Source organism: Littorina saxatilis, linkage group LG9, assembly GCF_037325665.1.
Source record: "Littorina saxatilis isolate snail1 linkage group LG9, US_GU_Lsax_2.0, whole genome shotgun sequence".
NCBI classification, from domain to species: Eukaryota; Metazoa; Mollusca; class Gastropoda; order Littorinimorpha; family Littorinidae; genus Littorina; species Littorina saxatilis.
Genome location: NC_090253.1, coordinates 30,459,243 through 30,470,764, shown reverse-complemented (window position 1 = coordinate 30,470,764; position 11,522 = coordinate 30,459,243). Strand labels below are relative to the sequence as shown.

The 11,522-nt window shown below is 44.2% G+C and overlaps 1 long non-coding RNA gene across 1 annotated transcript; it reads left to right on the top strand.

The window, feature by feature from the left end:
* Positions 1-2,745: 2,745 nt before the first annotated feature.
* Positions 2,746-10,982, top strand: LOC138975835 (uncharacterized). The gene is made up of 2 exons (XR_011458780.1): positions 2,746-3,025; positions 10,770-10,982. It is a non-coding gene; the product is annotated as an uncharacterized lncRNA (long non-coding RNA).
* Positions 10,983-11,522: the final 540 nt, after the last annotated feature.

Below are 11,522 nucleotides of genomic sequence, written 5' to 3'. Positions count from 1 at the left end.
CCATGTCCAAGTAGATGTATAGACAGCGTTGTTTAGGCTTTGCTTACAATGAAGATCCTGCATCCAGATTCACCCGGTGACAATAAAAGAACAACGGATGGCATTATTCGGTCGGCATAAATGATGTCTCCATGAACTTCGTCCATCACTCCCACTTTTAGATGGACCTCAAATCAGAGGTCCGAATATCAGGTGAAAGGACTCCTCCTGGGCCGTTCCTTTTCCCCGTTGTTATTGTCGTTGGAGTGATGTTTGCCTGCATACTTGACGAGGGATCAGTTTTCGTTCCACCAGATGGTTCAGGACTCGGTGCCTGCCGCTGTGAGTGTGAGCAGCCTGAGCTCCTGAGACCTTTGAACCGCATGTTGTCGGGTCGTTGGAGAGGACGATATAGGAGAAAGAGATCTCTTTGGATCTAATGTTGTCTTGGACAGCACTGCGTCCTACTGCAGATGTAAAGATTAGACAGGTCGTATTCTTGGAAGGACAGAAGAAGGGATGGGGAGGGGGGCGGGGGGGGGGGGCGGGGGGGGGGGGCGGGGGGGGGCGGGGGGGGGGCGGGGGGGGGGGGGCGGGGGGGGGGGGGAGTTGGTCGGGGGTTGTGGAAAAATGATGAAGAAAGGGAAGGTAAGTCAGCTTGAAACAAGGCTTCACATTAGTACAACATTAATGAATATGAATGCGAGATAACAGGATATGTAAAGAAAATAAAGACAGGTAAAAAAACAAAACAAAAAGCAGCTAACTAATCATGTTTACAAAACAACCAACAAATCTAACAGCCAAACAAGGAAGCCAGAGGAGGTTCAAATGTACGCGAGTACTGCGATGTTTCATACGTCGGGACAAAGTTTGCAGCGCAAACAACTCAACTCTTCTTCGACAGCTTTCAAATCTGGCATTACCGCAAATAATCTACTGTCAGTCAGTCACCGCGGGTGCCCTTATCTGGCCCAGCGCCTTATCTTTTCGACCTGACACAGAAAGCCAGGCTCTCATCGATCTCACACCATTATTATCAATCCTTATCAATACGCTCCACAACACGAGCAGAGACAGGGGAGTCGGCGAGTGACTGCGGGGCAGTTTACCTTTTCGCCAATTTCCTCGCCGCCATGTTTGTCTCCGTTCCCCTCAGGTGGCGAGCCACGCAGCTGCGCTGTCAGGCCATTGTTTGTCTGCTAATTATGGGACGCCCCCATTCTATACGGATAGTTTCGAGGTTGACCATGGGCAGCGCCATTTTGTTGTGAAATACGTCATCAGTTTGTGTACACAGGAAGTTGTGACATCCGTCACCCTATGGGAGGGGTGACGTCAAAATTGTTCATCTGTAGAAAGTTGTGAAATCCGTCACCCTATGGGAGGGGTGACGTCAAAATTGGTCATCACAGAGTTTGTGTAACACAGGAAGTTGTGAAATACGTCACCCTATGGGAGGGGTGACGTCAAAATTGTTCAACAAAAACATGATATGTCGCATTGTGCAGGGTCAACTGCAACAAACTCAAACCGAGCCATTCATACCTAGCTGTATTTGAGTGACTTATATACCCGACATTTTTATTTCTTATTTTTAGCACAGGTGTAGGAAAAATCATGAACCAAAATGTTATTTATTTTCTAATTTAACATTTTTTTTACAAATATGACCATGGTCTTTTAAACATACAGTGACATTAAACATTGTTATGTTAAAAAAAAGAAAAAAGAAAAAAAGCTTTTGTGCACAAATCAGAAAATACATTGTACATTTTACCTACAGGCCAAACCGTGAGTGTCTGTGGCAAAGCCCGACCCAGGAAATTGCACTGATTTTATATTTAGATCAGAGAGAAATTGTCAAGAACAGGCGCTTGCATTTGGATGTGTCCAATGATAGTAGGTTTGGTTGTGATCAATCAGCATAATGTAGGAATAAAAATGTATGACAGTTTAGTATGATGACATGTAATTCACATATGCTGAAATATGATATTATACATCATGTAATATTATTATGGCTGTTGCCATGACCATGAAACCCAACAAAGGTTTAATGTAATGTAATTCAAAATACCAAAACCGAGCACCTATTAATCTCGTCTTTGCGCGTGAAGATTGAGGCCGTCTGCCAGTAGCGGTTAGGTCATACAGTGGAACCCCTCTCTAGCGACCTTTAAAATGTTGACAAAAATCGGTCCTTGTGGAGGAGGGTCCTTACAGAGGGAGTGGGCGGAGTCAGGGGGCCACAAAGAAAGTCAGATTTAAAAAAAAAAAAAAAAAACAGAGAAGTTTGAGTTGCTGACGACCGTTCTCTCTGAAAGCAAACTGCTTCGATTTCATGTTTGTCCTTGGTGTCCACCAGTTCTGGTGCATGTACTACCCTGGCCAAGTTTCCTCTCAAGACATCAAAGAGACCGCCCCAGTATACTCTACAGCCTCTGGGCGAACCACCTCTCATAGCTAAAACTGGGTCAATGACCCCTGGGAAGAAGGTCAGTGTCTATAAAAAATTTACTCCTAGGCCTGCGGCCAGGGGGGGGGGGAGTATACCGGTACCATTTGAGAATCAGACCAAATGAGAATTGAACCATTTGAGAACATCCTTTTTTTTTCAATCACTACATCGAAGGCCTGCGGCCCGGGGTTCACATGGGATGGTTTGTTTGTTTGTTTCAAACCCACACCCATATACACACATTTCCCATTTAAACCATTTGTCGGCCCCCTGTCGATATTTATCGACTAAGTTCCTTGTTAATTATACCACCGGGCTTGATTACCTCTCTCTGCGATTTACCGCCATATTTGTGCCACTGGAAGGGAGAGTAGAGCAGAGTGGCCCCGGGTGGGCTCTCCAGAACGGACCAATCGGCGAGCGAGAAGAGCCCTCGCTGCGGGACTGTCGCGGAGCAAGATGGCGCCGTGCGGCAGGCTTGAGAGCTTAGCTGCTAGATCAAACACACAGACAGCAGCCCGGAGGCGCGCGGACCGTGCTTGAACTGAAAGATGGACGGGGTGTCTTGATGACCATGTTCCATAGGTGAGGTAGTGAGTGCATGAAGGTAGAGTGCGCAAGTAACACACGTTTAGGAGGACTTACAGAGCCGGTGTATTACGAATTTGTACTCCACGAAAAATTTACTCCGGAGTAAAAATTTCGTACGAAATTCTTACTCCGAGTAAATTTTTCGTACGAGAAAAGAACTCCCCAAGGCACGAACAAATTAATCCCTCCACGAAATTTTTACTCCCCATTTTTTTTACTTCCAGTAAAAATCTCGTAGGCGAAAATGGGATGCGGGCGAAGGGCCTGGGGATAATACCAATATATGATCTCGCGCAAACGAATGTCGCGCTACCCTCCCTCCACCCCTTCCACCACCAAGACTAACAGGGAACAAGGGAGTATACATTTCGTACACCTGGCATGGGAAGTTAAATTGCTCGTGTTAGGGTGAAGTAATTTATTCGTTTTTTATTCGTCAGGGGAGTAACATTTGTGTACGAAATGTTTACTCGGAACTCACCTGTCGTGGGGAGTAATTTTCTCGTGTAATGGGGGAATGCTTTTTTCGTAAAGGGAGTAACATTTTCGTAGGAAATTTTTTACTCTGGAGTAAAAATCTCGTGGGAGTATTTTTCTCGTGTTACACCGGCTTAGCTGCTATAGATCAAACACACAGACACAAACCCTCAGGCGAGTTGACCGCCGAGCTGCTGGAACGGAAAGATTGACGATAAGTATCGATGAACACGACTTGTAGGTAGGATAGTGAGTACATGAAGCCAGAGTATCAAAGTAAGACTGAGAAGTCCAGTTGCAGAGGTTCAAAGATACACGCAGCCCTCATTCTTAATCATATTTTTTGTTTGTTTGTTTGCTTAACGCCCAGCCGACCACGAGGGGCCATATCAGGGCGGTGCTGCTTTGACATATAACGTGCGCCACACACAAGACAGAAGTCGCAGCACAGGCTTCATGTCTCACCCAGTCACATTATTCTGACACCGGACCAACCGGTCCTAGCACTAACCCCATAATGCCATACACCAGGCGGAGCAGCCACTAGATTGCCAATTTTAAAGTCTTAGGTATGACCCGGCCGGGGTTCGAACCCACGATCTCCCGATCACGGGGCGGACGCCTTGCCACTAGGCCAACCGTGTCGGTCTCTTAATCATATCCTGAATCCAAAAATATATAGGCCTATTGAATTAAACATATGATATAGAAATGAAAGAAATTCCCGTGATGCAAATTATGTATACTGTTGTATACTGAGTACGCCCTGTCCTGGTCGAAGGGTTTCGGAAAGATAATCCACTGTGTCCGGTTTCAATCTTTTTGGCCGACCGATTGACGAAATGTTTTGATATATTGCTTCACACGACTTGTATACTTCTTTACAAAGTTGGACAAAAACAGCGAAGGTGGGAAGTATGACACTTTTAAAACAGAGAAAGTCTTAAAATGGAACTCAAATTTCGAAAGTTATAAACGGTAAATCTGACCAATTAATTTAAAGTCTCAAAAGCGAGAGGTATAAATAAACCGGAGCTCTTAACAGGAGGTTCAACTGTAATACACATAGCTGGCACTCTCCTCTTATGCTCTCTTGATGCCATCACAGACACTGCATGATAATCAGTAGCACGCTGTGTTTGTGTCCGTACTTTGCACCTCGTGTCTGTCGCGACACACACTACAAAACAAGATGGATTATCTCAAAACACCGCCGCAAGTTTGGCCACCATTTTGCTCAAATGCCTCACCTTCGTGCATCCGGTCTGCATATTAAAACGGGATATCGCACGTGCCTGAAGCTGCACGCGCTGGGCTTGAAAAGGTGAGGATTTGCATAAAGACCTTGTCGGCGCTCGTGTTCGATTTCTAACCTGGCTGCATGCGATACGAGATAGTGTCTGACCCCTCCTAGGCTACACCCCCCCCTCCAAATACGCCTTCCCCCTCCCCACCCTACCACCCCGCATCATCGCATCTAGTGTCATGGTAGCCTATTCATTCCAAAAGCAATATGTGTACATATAAATACGCAGTTGAACGTCAGCGTATATTTTCACTTTTAAGAGGAAAATGACAATGTCAATGACCAACACCTTAACAAGATAACTGTTAATAAGGCTGATCAGTCACCCAAGGGATTAGCCAAAAGTATAAAGAAATGCAAAAACAGTAATATCAATAACTGACTTCACGGTGTTAATTAGCAGTACAAGTGATCGTAATTGATATCATATTGTCCTTTGAAATAACTCGTTTTTTCTCCAGCGATATATATGATTGAAACATAATTTTTAATTATAGGTATCAGGGCAATACAGGTATGGTTTGAAATGCACATGGTAATTGGCGATTACTAGTGATAAAACAATAGTCTTTGTAATTTTCGCTTCTGATGTCAGTACGCCACCATACATTGATGCTCTGGGGTACACAGAGGTCAGCGGTAGAATGTTGTCAAACATTCAAATGGTGTTTGCTTCTTCGGGTTCGTGTGATGGATGCGCTGTCTTGTTATGCTAATAATGAAGAGAGAGAGAGAGAGAGAGAGAGAGAGAGAGAGAGAGAGAGAGAGATGTGATTTGTCCCAAAACATTTCACTCACGGGACGCACACATGTGTGCAACACACACACACACACACACACACACGTTTTGTCTCGCATTATGTTGTAGAAACTGAATAGGAAGGGGGAGGGGGGCGCTTTGATCGGAGTAATGTTTGACATGATGACAACCTTTGTCTCCTGGTGGATGATTCCACAAAATGTCGTTCTACAGGGTGACCCTCAAACGCCACCCACAACATTATAATTACTCAGGACTATACATTTGTTCGTCGAACTGATTCATATTTGGTGAACATGAACTACACATAAGCACTTATAAGTTTACAAAGATTCGAGTTTGTACGTCGGATGGTTCCATAAATGTATATACCCTTCGAAAATATATTTCAAATTCGGGGATTAACTCAACAGTTTGGGGTTTGACACTGAGCGGTAGCCACACTCAACCGATCGAAGTCTTCGAGATTGTTACCTTTGTTGTGGCTATTTGAAGGACATTGTGTACAACTTAATAAACGAACGAACCTTAGTCGATCTGTGAGTTGAAACAACAATTGCAGGGAGTCTAGGGGGTCCAATTAAGTCAAGTGAATAAGGCTACTTTTCAATGTCAAACCTCGTTCTGTTGAATCAATCCCCAAATTTGAAATATATTTTAAAAAGAGCCTAAACGTGAAACCATTTGATCTTGAAACTTGAAACTTTGTAAAACTGAAAACTGCGTGATTGATCCATGGGGCGGGGATATAGCTCAGTTGGTAGCGCGCTGGATTTGTATTCAGTTGGCCGCTGTCAGCGTGAGTTCGATCCCAGGTTCGGCGGAAATTTATTTCAGAGTCAACTTTGTGTGCAGACTCTCTTCGGTGTCCGAACTCCCCCCCGTGTACACTACATTGGGTGTGCACGTTAAAGATCCCACGATTGACAAAAGGGTCTTTCCTGGCAAAATTGCTTAGGCACAGTTAATAATTGTCTACCTATACCCGTGTGACTTGGAATAATAGGCCGTGAAAGGTAAATATGCGCCGAAATGGCTGCAATTACTGGCCGTATAAAATTTCATCTCACACGGCATCACTGCAGAGCGCCTAGAACTGTACCCACGGAATATGCGCGATATAAGCCTCATTGATTGATTGATGACATCCACATAGTTCTACCAGTGGGCTGGGTACCACACCGAACAAAACAATGTCACGTAAACGTCACTTGTATTAAGTTTATCGGCCTTATTTTTAATTTTTTTTATTTGGTTAGTACAGAGTGCTTCGTGACTTCTACTCTATGCCAATAAATTAGCAGAATGTCCATGGAGAAACCCGAATCAATGTTCGCCATCTTGTTTGAAGTCAAACGCCTCACTGGCGCTAGCAGTAGGCGTCACCGCCTCGCCTCCTCTGATTGGTTACATCTTACCCGGCTTTTAAATCGAACGTAAGAAATAGGCTTAGAACATGCTGAATTTAAGCCCATGCTGCACACAATGCGCCGCACAACAGATTCATAACGAAAATCGCAAGTGTGGTCACCTGCATTAGGCCAATGTGGCCAGCCCTTAATATCAGTGACGTCATTTATCTCTTCAACCTTGCAAACGGCATAAATAATACCACTCTACAGACGCACATGCAAATAGATTTATGAATGACTGTCACGTGATAGGACCTTGGTGGGTAGTGAAGGAGGCGAAGAGGGTGGGTGGGGTGTGGGTGGGGGAGGGATGGTGATGACAATGTAACACTTAATCAGATTTGTCCAACCCTATCATCGCATCGCTGAAAGAGGGTGACAGGTAAAGTGCAAAATGGATGGCGGTGTCGTAGCAAAGACGTACGACCACGCACGCCAAAGACGACAAATCAGCCCCGTTGTGGAAGGCAAATATGATTACTCTCCACGAGAGCTGCAAAACTATGATGATCTGGGCTCAATTTAACGGGCATTGTACGTGTGTAGCGGCTATAAATCTTTGGTGTGGGAGTGTAGATTTATCAGCTTTCGCATCGCATCTCTCTCGATGGGCGGTCTGGGATGATAATGAAGATAATACGCTACTGCGGTTTTTCGCTAAGCTTGCGAACTGCTAAGTTATGATCGCGTGTGTGCAGCGTGTGCACGTGTTAGGCGTAGGTGCTGGAATCAGTAAAATGACTTTATTATGCTGTTCCTTCTTTTTACATTTAGTCAAGTTTTGACTAAATGTTTTAACATAGAGGGGGAATCGAGACGAGGGTCGTGGTGTATGTGTGTGTGTGTGTGTGTGTGTGTGTGTGTGTGTGTGTGTGTGTGTGTGTGTGTGTGTGTGTCTGTCTGTCTGTCTGTCTGTCTGTCTGTGCGTGTGTGTGTGTAGAGCGATTCAGACTAAACTACTGGACCGATCTTTATGAAATTTGACATGAGAGTTCATGGGAATGACATCCCCGGACGTTTTTTTCCTTTTTTTGATTAATACCTTTGATGACGTCATATCCGGCTTTTTGTAAAAGTTGAGGCGGCACTGTCACACCCTCATTTTTCAATCAAATTGATTGACATTTTGGCAAAGCGATCTTCGACAAAGGCCGGGGTTTGGTATTGCATTTCAGCGTGGTGGCTTAAAAACTAATGAGTGAGTTTGGTCATTAAAAATCGGAAACTTGTTGTTTGTTAATAATCACGTGCTTTGAAACCCGATGAAACAGTTCAAATTGGTGAGTTGGAACAGGTGTACTAGTATGTTGGTCAATTGGAGCACTTTGATATGCGGGAAATATATGTCTTCAAGCCCTTGGTAGTACACAAACACACACACACACACCACACACACGCACATACACTCACACACACACACACACACGACCCCAAATCACATTCTCATGGACTACAAATTATACACTTGGCCATATACACATGAACCCATAGTTCACAAGAGCAACACCCAGTCGTCATTTCACTTGCCCATCACCCCCCCCCCCCCCCACCCCCTCCCCCCCCCCCACCTTTCACCCTCTTCCCTTTTCTATAAATATACGCATACCTACATACCCAAAGAGCTGACAAGGGAAAACACGCATTCGCAACGTTGTAGACAAACACATAGGGTCTTCAGTCCACGCGCCACCGCGACAGGGTCACCACTTTCACCTGACGGTCCAAATAGTCGGAGGTGTGAGACTGGTCGGCACATCAAAGCCACCGGCGGCGATTTAAAAGCAGGTAGAGGCGCCCAGACAGATAACGGCGAAGAGATGGCTGCGTCGTAGCCGAGCAAATAAAGAAGAAAAGGCCTGACCCGTCGCGAGCTTGACAACGCGCCGCCATCTTTAGAAGCATTGGGCGCCACCTTGGCGATGACAGGGGAGGTAATTGAGACATCAAGGGAGAGAATGGTGTATGAGCGAGAATTTATTTATTTATTTTAAAAAAAAAATTTGGGGGGGTATGTTTGTCTTGTTGTTAGGGCTTAAATCTTTGAGTGATGCATCGCTCTTTATAGATGACAATTATAGAACAGGGGAGGTAATTGAGACATCATGTTTCTGCAGGTAAACCCAATGGACTGAAACAGATCAAGCAGGATATGTTTATTCATTCGGCGACTGATGGGGAAGTTGAGAGACAGGCGTGGGAAAAGGATAGCGGGAGGGGGGAGGAGGGGGGGAGGAGGGAGGGGGGAGGCGTATAGACGTTGGGAAAATGACTTTCCCTTTCTCTTTTATCAACATCAAAGAAACGGCATGAGTTTGAGACCCCGTAACTTTGACGGGTTTTGAATTTACCATTAAAAAGAGAGCAACTTGCAAACAGAACTGGCGAGTCAAACTGTTGGAGACATGATTGTCTGTGTATGTATTCTGGGATGTTACAATAATCTGATGTTTGCTCAACAGGAATGTTAAGCGGGTAGTGCATGGCGACATGCCTTTTTATTTGGCGTTGATTACATTCAAGGCACAGACCTTCCCGTGCAACCGATTATTTTGTTACGTATTTAATATTTTTTACATTTAATTTTTTTTTATCCTGTCTTGTTAACACATTTGTGATTATAATTAATTAGTAATTAATCCAGTTTGACCTATTTCTGGTTATTTCTGGTTATCAATTACGAAGTGTTGTGTCCCATTATTATATTTCTTTGTTGTTGTTTTTATTGTAATTGTTTTTTCCAATTCATGTAACCCAAGTTGTTTATAAAAAATAAATATTGCCTTGCCCTGATTGGACTACGTACACGGAACACAAATCGGTAGACAGGATGCTTTCTGTGCATAGTAAGACTTTTTTCCCTTAAAGTACATTTTTAAAAAGCAACTTGTGGCAATCTGTGGATTTAATGAATACAAAACAATTCCTCAGCCAGGAGATTGATTTTTGATGTTTCTAAGAGGGGGGATGTTCAAATCTCATGCAAAAACCTATCCAGATCTGAGATGGTGGTGAGCCAACCTGTTTTCTCAGGGAGAACTTTTTTTTGTTTATGCTCTTCTATTTTGGTTTAATCGTACACATAACAGATCTGAAAACTTCAGTCCAACGCTTTCGCTACCTTGCAGACTCCTGTTTTAATTTTTTGTAAACTCCTGTTTCTTTTCATACGAGGAAGACATCAAACCGTAATCATTTGTTCCTCCGCTGTATCCTCCAAAACAACTGCGGTTCAAGCACTGAGATCACACTATTTTCTCTGAGACTCTCCCGGTGAATTACCTAGAACTCTACACACCATAGTTGAGCGTAATCACTTCTTCGGACCCCTAAAGACAAAGACCGTCCTGTGAGATCAGTTTGGCTGACCTTCTCAGATCTACCCAGGTTTTTACACGGGGTGAGACCATGCCTGAATTTGGACTCATACCAACTATCAAAATCCTGAGTGGGGACTTTGTTTATGAATTAATTTCGTAGATTGACACTAGTGTCAGCTAGGTCAGAAAAAATATTCATAAACAATCCCACTCTGCCCGGAAAACACCCCGGCTGCTAATTTTTGTTATGTGTTCAAAGGGAGGTATATATAGTCTTCCCCTTGTTCACTCAAGTCCTTAATGGTAACAATCCGTAGGACTTTTAGTATCAATTTTACTACTTCCCGTTGGTAAAGCCTTGCCAGACATAAGATCAGATTGTTAGCCGATTCTTTCACACAGAAAGAACTGCAGTGAGCCTTTAAACGCCTTTGTGAAATAAACACAAATATCACAATCTGTTCAGGACTCTTCTGAGGAGGCGCCCTCCTCCCACCCTTCTTCTAAACACACGCTACCCCCAAAAGATCTGCAATACCACCCCGGGTAGGAGAGCTAAATGCAGGCGGGTGCATTCAGCGATGAAACCGATAGGCGCAGACGACAAGAGGCCGCCACTGCTCGATCAGAACTGAGAGGACGTCGTGGTGACAGCGCTCCATTAAACTCTTGACACCTGCTTTGTGTGTGTGTGTGTGTGTGTGTGTGTGTGTGTGTGTGTGTATGTGTGTGTGTGTGTGTGTGTGTGTGTGTGTGTGTGTGTGTGTGTGTGTGTGTGTGTAATAGCGAGTGTGTGTTTGTGTGTGTTTTTATTTAATTTTTAATTAATTTTTTTTTAGGATTTGAACTTCCCTGCTCAAGACCTTCCAAAATAGGGAGTTTTAAAATGGGGGTACATTTACACATACTTTGAATACTACATCTGAAAAACTACGGTCTTAAAAGGTGGGCAAGGTCTTACAAATGGGGTCTTGATAGGGAGGGTCAACTGCGCTCTCTCTGTTTTGGTTGCAGCGGTGTCGCCACTGAGAAAGTTATGACACCTGCTTTCAAGCACAACGGTCTTACTTCTTTTTCTGCGTTCGTGGGCTGAAACTCCCACGTACACTCGTGTTTTTTGCACGAGTGGAATTTTACGTGTATGACCGTTTTTTACCCCGCAATTTAGGCAGCCATACGCCGCTTTCGGGGGAAGCATGCTGGGTATTTTCGTGTTTCT